The following is a 9,538-nucleotide window of genomic DNA, read 5'->3' as shown; positions in this document are numbered from 1 at the left end:
TCCCCACCCCCATCAAAGTTGCCTATCCCTGGTCTTGTGGGAGTTTCTACCATATTTATTATTCCAGTAATTTCCTTTCAAATCAGTGAAGGTGAACAAATTCAAACTTGGGGAGGAAAGAGCGAAACTTGGAACATATGGCTAAGACTGGAGGTAGCTAGCGTACTATCCCTTGCAGGACAGATTATGGCAGCCAGCTCCATAGACCAGGATGAGATATAAAGAGGATGGGTTTATAAAGGCAGCAGGACAGGTCAACATTAAACCCTGGAGTCTCAGATAGACAACTCAAGTCTTAATCTGTCCAGAGCCAGGAGATGAGATAACGGAGGTGAGAGGGTTTACCGGGAAGATGACAGGACAACTTCCTGAGTGGTATAAAACATTCCAATTAGTCCTACAACTATCAATTAGGGATGGCGAGGGGGGGATGTAGAACCCAAATATAGATGGAAGATAGTCCTAGAAGTGGTGTCAGACAGTGGCAGACAGAAATAGTTGTTCTTTGTCAGTTGTTTAAATAATGAAGTCCTCCTCTGTCCTCATTTCTTCTTCTTGTCTTGTGTGGAGGTGAACCAGGCGTCCAGCAGCTTCTTGCTGTAGTAGATCTGCCAGCCATGCACCTGCACCGCGATCACCATCACCAGGTACATGACAGACACGGCAGAGAAGCCGAAGATGAAGCGGTAGGCCTTGCCGTGACGGTACAGCTGCTGGGCCACCGGGAACATCTCCATACCCCCATAGATGAGCGGCGCTATGCAGAAGAGACCGGCACTGATCATGGAGATCACCAGGTAGCTGATGTTGTTTTTGGGCAGGGCCATGAAGCTGAAGAGGGAGGGGATGATACTGAGCAGGTAGGGGTACTCCCACTGGTAGGGAGCAGCCACCACACTGTGGGACACCAGGTTCAGCTGGTTCACCATCACCTGGGCAGCTAAGAGGAGACAGATCATGTGCACATCAAAAAGGGCTGACGTGCCATGTCAGCCCTTCTCTCACTGTTTCCAGTCAGTGTACATCCTGAGAACCCTCCACTAATGCCAAACATGAGGGATGGTTCACACGCAACAGCTCACTGAGATGTGATGACTTACTCTGACACTAAACAACATGCAAAATAAAAGTATACAGTCTGTTGCTATTTGCAGTCCAACAAATGTGCATGGCCCTATTGAAGGCTCAAAGGATGAACTCATTGTTTTTAATAAAAAATAAACACTTTTTATTGAACTGTCACTTTTTCCCTGTAATAGTGGGCATATTGGATAGCAGTTCAATAAGAATGTACCCCTACATGAACCTTATGAAACAAATGAACCTTGAATTCTTTAAATTAGACATACATAAATGACAGTGAATATGCTCAAAGTGTTTTCATAAACATCTCTATTTATCTGCACAATAATGAGTAAGACTGATGAACAGTTTGGATGGACGTTCCACTGCCATAAGAAATGATCCTTTAGAGGAAGAGTTTGGCGCCACCTCATGGCAATTGAAGGTAGACAGAGAAGTTGGTGTTAAAATAAAATAAAATGTTAATTGTCACATGCTTGTAAACAACAGGTGTAGACTAACAGTGAAATGCTTACTTATGGGTCCTTCTCCAACAATGCAGAGTTAAAGATCAATAATATAAATAGTGACAGAATGAATAAATACACAGTGTCATGCATACTTCAATGCATTGAGACGTACTAATAGTGTGAATGTGCTACACCACTGGGTACTTAAGGAGTAGGGTTGCAAAATTCTGGGAACTTTCAATAAATTCTCTGTTTTTCCAGAAATCATGTTTGGAGGATTCTGGATTTCCTGCTTATTCCTTCCTGATTCCTCCAACCACAATTTTGGGAAAACCATGTAAATAATTGACAATTCCTGGAATTTTGCAACCCTACCAGGGAGATATACTAACTGTCATATATAGTGACAATATCAGTGCCTGTTGAGGTAGAGAAAAACCAAATCATATGTAATAAGAATTAGTATAAACTGTACATCAGACTTTGTTTGAGCAGCACAATGCAGATATACAGTACAATGTGAGCATCATCATTCCTGGTGACAACATCACACCTTCAGGTCACAGCTACATTACCATCAACATCAACTTTCCATAATATAATACCACAGTCATGCTTTATGCAAAATGTATTGAAATACATCTATTGTAATCTTATTTTTCCTATGTCTAGTTTAGGCTAGAAGCGATTGGATACATCACGGCCGGATCCACCCAGCGAGCCCATTCAATCCGGCCCAGATGCATACCCCACAATGCCAGAGGTCTCTTCACAATCACCTATTCCATAACAGACTATGGGATGCGCACAGTACTACATAGAGCCATGACTATATGGAACTCTATTCCACATCAGGTAACTAATTCAAGCAATAGAATAAGATTGAAAAAACCCCAGATACAAATACACCTTATGGAACAGCAGGGACCGTACAGAATCACACACACAGGTACAGACAAACGGACATGCACACAAACTCTAGCTCACGCACTCTACACACACGTACATTGTAATATTGTTGTATGGTGGTATTATACATTTTGCATTGTAGATATGTAGTGGTGTAATAATGTTATATGATGTACTGTTTTATATTTTGTTTTGTGTAATGTAAGTGTCTTAATGTGTTAGGATCTCAGGAAGAGGCTAATGGGGATCCCTAATACAAATATATTTATTTTTATCTTCTGGAGAAAAGAAACGACATTGAAATGACTCAAACCAAATATAAACTGTCTTGAAATGATAATGGGCCTACATTCAGTCTCTTCACTCTGTCCAGCTTGATAAAAGTCAAACAATTGGTAGACAGTCAGGGAGCATCGAAAATTCTGTAAGCGTTGGATAGATGACAATTTTGAGCAAATGTTGATTGCTAAGTAGAATATCTAAAATACAATTGGGATCATCGCTGTCGGCTCCCCTGAAAAGGTACTTGTCACCCTGTGCCTTCTGTGAGCCGAATGCAATCGCTACTCCTTCTTCAAGCAAAGTAAAAAACTACACACTACACTATAAACACGATAAGCTCCACAGCTAACTGGGCCAGAGCGAAGTGGGACTTCATCGGGTTCTCATGGGGTCACCCCCCTTCACCAGTGTATCGTTGATAAGCCCACAACACCTCAGGGGGGGTTGTTGGTAGAACCAGCATCCTGGAACTATCCCTCGGTCCACCACTCAACTCAGCCCCGACTCCCTACTGCCTGCTTGGCTCTGCTACTGCTCATTCCTCTTCTGTCTGATCTAACGAGATTCCACGTCTGCCACCTTGCTGACGGCAGCCACTAGCTTCTTCCTTGCTACTCCTTCAATGCCGAGCAGCCCCAGGGCTCACCAGAACAATTTGCCTGCGAAGCTCCTGCAGCCAACCTCAGTTGGTAGATTCCAGGCTCTCCATCCATTCTGCTGACTCAAGGATGAGGGACTGTTATTTCTTGAACTTACCCTCATGTGCCTGCCTCATCTAACATTTCCTCCCAGGGCACTGTGAGCTCGATGAGGACCACCTGCTGGTGTCTCCACACCAGAGAACGATATGTGGTCTGAGGCTTGTGCTGGCTATCTCTGGAAATCTGAGCTGCTTCTTGAGGTCTGCCTGCATCTCCCAGTCCCCTGCTGTGGTAAAGATCCCTTTGCTCCCTGTTCTCTTCACTCTCTCCTGACCTGAGGAAGTGGATGAAACAGGAGCCCTGGGTGAGATGTTTCAGCTTTCTCCTTGCTTGCTCCAGTCCCGTGGCCAATTGATTCATTATTTGGTCATGCTACCACTTTAATTTTCTATCAGTCAGACCTGCGTGGCAGGAGGAGAGCACATGCTCCAGATTGGCTGGTCGTCCACATCGTGTGCAGCTGCCTGGGATGTCTGCTGTCGTGGCTTTGGCATCATTAAAACTGAAGACTGTTAGTTTATCAAATCAATTCTCTGTAATTATTATGTGATTATTCAAATCATGTAACTGTAATTAACTAGGAAGTCAGGGCACCAAGGAAAATATTCAGATTACAAAGTTATAATTTTCCTAATATAACTTTCAGATATTTTAATATCTGATCAATTAGTCTTCTAATTAATGAATTATTATTTACCTCACGTTAGTCTCATTCCAAACGTCGTAAATTGTTGGTTATCTGCACGAACCCAGTCTTCACTAAGAATGATCCATACATCAATTGTCTTAATCATTTATTTATTAACTAACTAAATAATCACAGAAATGCACACACAAACAAACAAAGTAGATATGGTTACAAGGAAATGATAGGGGATGTGCCCTAGTGGGCTAAACCGGCATCGCGGCTTGGTAGACAAAGGGACTGAGAAGGGCACAAAAGATAAAATACACTACACAGTTGATAAGTCTAACAACTGAAATGCTAATCCTTTGCACATGAACGCTCACTCATTCGGGAATAATTGCAATCAAAATATATATTTACGCTCAGTGTGTCGTCGTGATCGCTGTTGGAAAGTTTGTTTCTGTTGGAGAGTTTGTCCTCACTTTCTCTCTCTTACGTGGTTAGAATGGATAGTTCAGAATCCCATTCAGAAATGTTATAGAATAGCTGTTTCGGCGGTTGTTGGCCTTCGCATTCACGGGTACATAATTTCTAGCTGCAGACTAGTAATTAGTATCGAAGAGTAGCTCTTATTTTGTCGGATCGATAGTCTCAAGAGTTTAACCACGTGCTATGGTTAAAAGATTCAGCAATCTACTCAAACCTTAGCTCCCTCTGTGATGAGGTACTGGTCTGGTCTCAAACCTTAGCCCTCTTGTGGTAATTGATGTAAGCTGGTCTGAAGGGAATTCCTCCAGGTGGGGGTCATATTCGTAACAGTAGAAAGGGGCTGTCCCATGACGCCAGATCAATGTCTGATTTAGTTCAACTTTAAAGGGAATTTGATTCGTTCATTAAACAGTTTAAAAATCACATGACAATTTCACAAATAGTTTCATCTTTCCTCATTCATTTAATACAACAATTAGATGCAAGCCTCACAATGGAGACTCTTGTTTAAACAGAGTTATGGTAATGTGGCTGTATTGTCTCTCATGAGTTTCACAAAATTGTACAAAATGGACCAGTTCGTAGCTGGATTCTTCCCCAACCGTGTACACATTCTCCAAAACATGGACATTCTTCAGTTGTCAAGTTCTGTGATGTGGAAGAGGTTCCTTTGTTCTCCTTTGAAACTCACTCTCTCTATACTCTGGCCATGAGGAGAGAAGCTCCTCTAGGAATTTATGACCTGCCTAACAGAGCCTGGGTGTAGGGGAAAGAGAGAGAGGTGGTAAGAGAGAGAGAGAGAGGGGGATGGTGCTCGCTATACCCAAAGAGGTCCATGTCATGACACTGCCAACCCCCACGTGTGAAGGTTTGTTGGTATGGAAAAAACATTGCTCTGTGTACAATGCAGAAGCTTAATCCGCTGCCCTGCCATGATGCAGATGTCTTGCCAGGTGAGTGCCCTTGCTCTCAAGCTGCCCCAGAATGTCCAGCTGCCCTGTTTTTTTTCATGGTTATGACATGCCTGCTTCCGTCTTCAGCCTTTCATACCTCCATCTTACATGCCTGTTTTCTTCCTCAGCCTTTCATACCTGTAATTGGCAGCTGCAGCCTGTGCTGAACAGGCAGATGGAGCAGAAGCTTCTTAATCAATTTTAAGTGCGTCCCATCTGACCTTGGTAATGACCAAATGTGGCCGGCAGGGGAAATTATTTTGACACCCCTGGGATACACTGTCTTAAGCTATTTTCTGAGATATTGTGTAAAATTGTGTTTTTCTCACTAAGAAAACTAAAACAAACATTAGCTTAAAAGACAATCACATAATTATTGAACACTTTTATTCAAAAAAACATTGGACAACTTCTGAGGGACTAGTCTTCACAGTAAATGTACTCTACGTGGATACAAAATTGTGTGCAGTATATTGTATATTATAGTACAAGAGGAGAAGTTTTACAACAGGTTGAACCTGCAGCCCATGAGTTAGATGTCTGTGAGGAACAAGGTGGAAATGACACAGTGTCCTGCTGTGTGTATGATTCTACTTGATCACTGTGCTTTCCTCGCCATAGACTGAACTTCCTAGTGTGAAGAGGGATCCCAGCGCTAGAGACAGAATTCATAGCACTTGACATCTTTTTCTTGACAATTGCTGTTCTTGCTGTGAACAGAATGAAAATCTGCAAGCCCTGTGGAGCGAAAGCAAAAACACAAAAGACGTTATCAAGTATTTTCAGGAACACACAAATACAAACAAAAAGGTAGCGTTTCCAATAAAGACCAGCTCAATATATTTATGTTTAGTAGGTGTCTAATTGTCAAATCATGTCTGGATTCTGTGGTACACTAGTATTTATAGTTTACATTTTAGTAATTTAGCAGACACTCTTATCCAGAGTGACTTACAGCAGTGAGTGCATACATTTACTACCTGAGTGGTGGTGAGTACACAGAAGGAGATGTTGAGTATGGTGTACATGGTCTCGTTCTGTGTAATGAGCAACAGATAGCCCAGGATCCAGGAGAGACCAAGCACAACAGCCAGAGAAAAGCTACTGAGGAACTTCTTCTTCATCGATGTGTGTCTTGTACTGGGAAACATAACCAACATAATTAGATTGCTGTAATAGACTGCTGTAAAGCTGTTGTAAAAGAACATTTGGCTTCCAATGGGTGAGTGGGTTAAAGCATGGTGCTCATTACAATTTGATGACTTGCTTATTAATGGCAATTAATAATAATAAAATAATAAATTGTATTTATAACAAGCTTTTCATTGAAAGACAAATAACAAGCTCGTTAGTAGGCATTTCAAATCAAGACTGATCTTTATGACTACAACGTTCTACTTTGTGCCTCCAAAATGCCCCCATTAATGTTACCTGGTTAAATGTGGGTTGGTCTTGCATGTTGTAACTGCAAAATATATCAACATCACCGTGTTGAAGATAAGCATGAACGCCACAGGGATCAGAAACCCCCAAAACATTGGCAGCTTGAAGTCAAAGTTCCCCTTTGGATCGAGGGCAGCAAGCCAGCAACTGAGAGGTCAAATGAATGAGTGGGACAATGTGACAGACAAAACAGGCAGTGATTTGAATAATGTGGTACAAAGTAAACATGGTGGCATAAGTAAACAAGAAACCTTTCAACACAATGGATCATTCTTTTAGTTTTTTATAACTTTTAAAATTGGTCTTTACCATCGTTAAAAGCATGTAATACAATCATTGATAGGGAAAAGCTTTTACAGTATTAGTTATGATAGATCACCTCAAACTCGTGGCTTCAGCCAATCACTGTCCCCATGCACCCTACACTCTGCCAATGCTCTGACCATGCATCCTGTGATTGGTCAGACGCTCCTAGCTAGCCCAACACTGGCCCGTCAGGTCCATTGCATGCTCTCTCAAGTTTGTCAGTATTAGCTGGGCCTGAACTGTGTTGTTTCCAGGGTTAGAGCGTGGGTAAACATACGTGTATGGGATGCGTGATTACAAAAATCATCCCCATGTGCATCTTCTCCTGTGTGTGAATAAAGTTCATGTGTGGGTTAACTCTTGGATTGCCTTAATCCTCTCTAACCGGGGGCGGTGTCAGTGGGTCATAGACTGGTAAATACGTTGAGCCGGGTCACTCTCAGAACAGTATAGAGAAGTAGTATAGTACAATTCAGTACAGTAGTAGTATAGTACAGTAATGACTAACAATTGCTCCTGCCTGTAACCCAGTGGATCATCCACTCTGTAACTAATTCCTAAGGTGAGAGCCACCACAACCGCAGGCAGTCCTAAAAGACAGAGAATGATGTTGTTATTTCCTGGTAGTTTTGCATGCAGCCATATACAGAGTATTCTGAAAAGCATTCATACCCCTTTACTTTTTCCACATTTTATTACGTTACAGCCTTATTCTGAAATGGATTAAACAAATGTTTTCCTCATCACTCTACACACAGTACCCCATAATGACAAAGTGAAAACAGGTTGAGAAATTGTTGCAAATTTATTGAAATCAAAAAACAGAAATACCTTATACCTTAGCAAAATCCAAGCCATGAGGTCAAAATAATTGTCCGTAGCGTTCTGAGACAGGATTGTGTCGAGGCACAGCTCTTGGGAAGGGTACAAAAACAATGCTGCAGCATTGAATGTCCAAGAACAGTGGCCTCCATCATTCTTAAACGGAATAAGTTCGGAGCCACCAAGACTCTTCCTAGAGCTGGCCTCCTGGCCAAATCGAGCAATCGGTGGAGAAGGGCCTTGGTCAGGGAGGTGACCAAGAACCCGATGGTCACTCTGACAGAGCTCCAGAGTTCCTCTTTGGAGATGGGAGAACCTTCTAGAAGGACAACGGTCTCTGCAGCACTCCACCAATCAGGCCTTTATAGTTGAGTGGCCAGACGTAAGTCACTCTTCAGTAAAAGGCACATTACAGCCCACTTGGAGTGTGCCAAAATGAAACCAAGATTGAACTATTTGGCCTGAATGCCAAGTGTCACGTCTGGAGGAAACCTGGCACAATCTCTACGGTGAATCATGGTGGTGGCAGCATCATGCTGTGGAGATGTTTTTCAGCGTCAGGGATTGGGAGACTAGTCAGTAACAAGGGAAAGAGGAACAGAGATGAAAACCTGCTCCAGAGCGCTCAGGACCTCAGACTGGGGCAAAGGTTCACCTTCCAACAGGACAACAACCCTAAGCACAGGAGTGGCTTGGGAACAATCTCTGAATGTCCTTGAGTAGCCCAGCCGGACTTTGAGGATTAACTTGGATGAGCTCTGTTCAAGACTATCCTACCAACGAGACATTAAAAACTGTATTATCTTATGTTTCACCGAGTCGTGGCTGAACGACATGGATAATATACAGTTGACCGGTTTTCCCGTGCATCGGCAAGACAGAACAGCTGTCTCCAGTAAGACAAGGGTGGTGGTCTGTGTCTATTTGTCAAAAACAGCTGGTGTGAGAAATCAAATATTAACCTCTATGGGCTATGTGGGACGCAAGCGTCCCACCCCTGGTACACCCAATCAACAACAGGTGAAATATCAAGAGCGCCAAATTTGAAAACAATTAAATGTCATAATTCAAATTTCTCAAACATACAACTATCTTACACCCTTTGAAAGATAAACATCTCCTTAATCTAACCACGTTGTCCGATTTCAAAAAGGCTTTACGGCAAAAGCATAAAGTTAGATTATGTTAGGAGAGTACATTGACAATAGCTGTGTGTAATGTTTTGTCAATTCAAAGACAGGCGTCACCAAAAGCAGAAAACCAGCTAAAATGATGCACTAACCTTTGACAATCTCCATCAGATGACACTCCTAGGACATTATGTTAGACAATGCATGCATTTTTTGTTCTATCAAGTTCATATATATATCCAAAAACAGCGTTTTACTATGGCGTTGATGTTGAGGAAATCGTTTCCCTCCAATAACCGCCAGTCAAGCAGCACAACAAATTAAATAATTACTATTCGAAAAC

General features: G+C 42.3%; 1 long non-coding RNA gene and 1 pseudogene across 1 annotated transcript; both read right to left on the bottom strand.

The window, feature by feature from the left end:
* Nucleotides 1-404: 404 nt before the first annotated feature.
* Nucleotides 405-943, bottom strand: LOC106574662 (protein jagunal homolog 1-B pseudogene; annotated as a pseudogene).
* Nucleotides 944-4,435: 3,492 nt separating this feature from the next.
* LOC145861144 (uncharacterized) lies at nucleotides 4,436-9,177 on the bottom strand. Its single transcript, XR_014380985.1, has 3 exons — nucleotides 6,926-9,177; nucleotides 6,475-6,634; nucleotides 4,436-6,232 (listed from the first exon to the last, which is right to left on the bottom strand). It is a non-coding gene; the product is annotated as an uncharacterized LOC145861144 (long non-coding RNA).
* Nucleotides 9,178-9,538: the final 361 nt, after the last annotated feature.

The sequence above is a fragment of the Salmo salar genome, chromosome 16 (assembly GCF_965601325.2).
Source record: "Salmo salar chromosome 16, fSalSal1, whole genome shotgun sequence".
Classification (NCBI taxonomy): Eukaryota; Metazoa; Chordata; class Actinopteri; order Salmoniformes; family Salmonidae; genus Salmo; species Salmo salar.
Note: the sequence above shows the minus strand (reverse complement) of the source record. Positions and strands in the feature narration are given on the sequence as shown.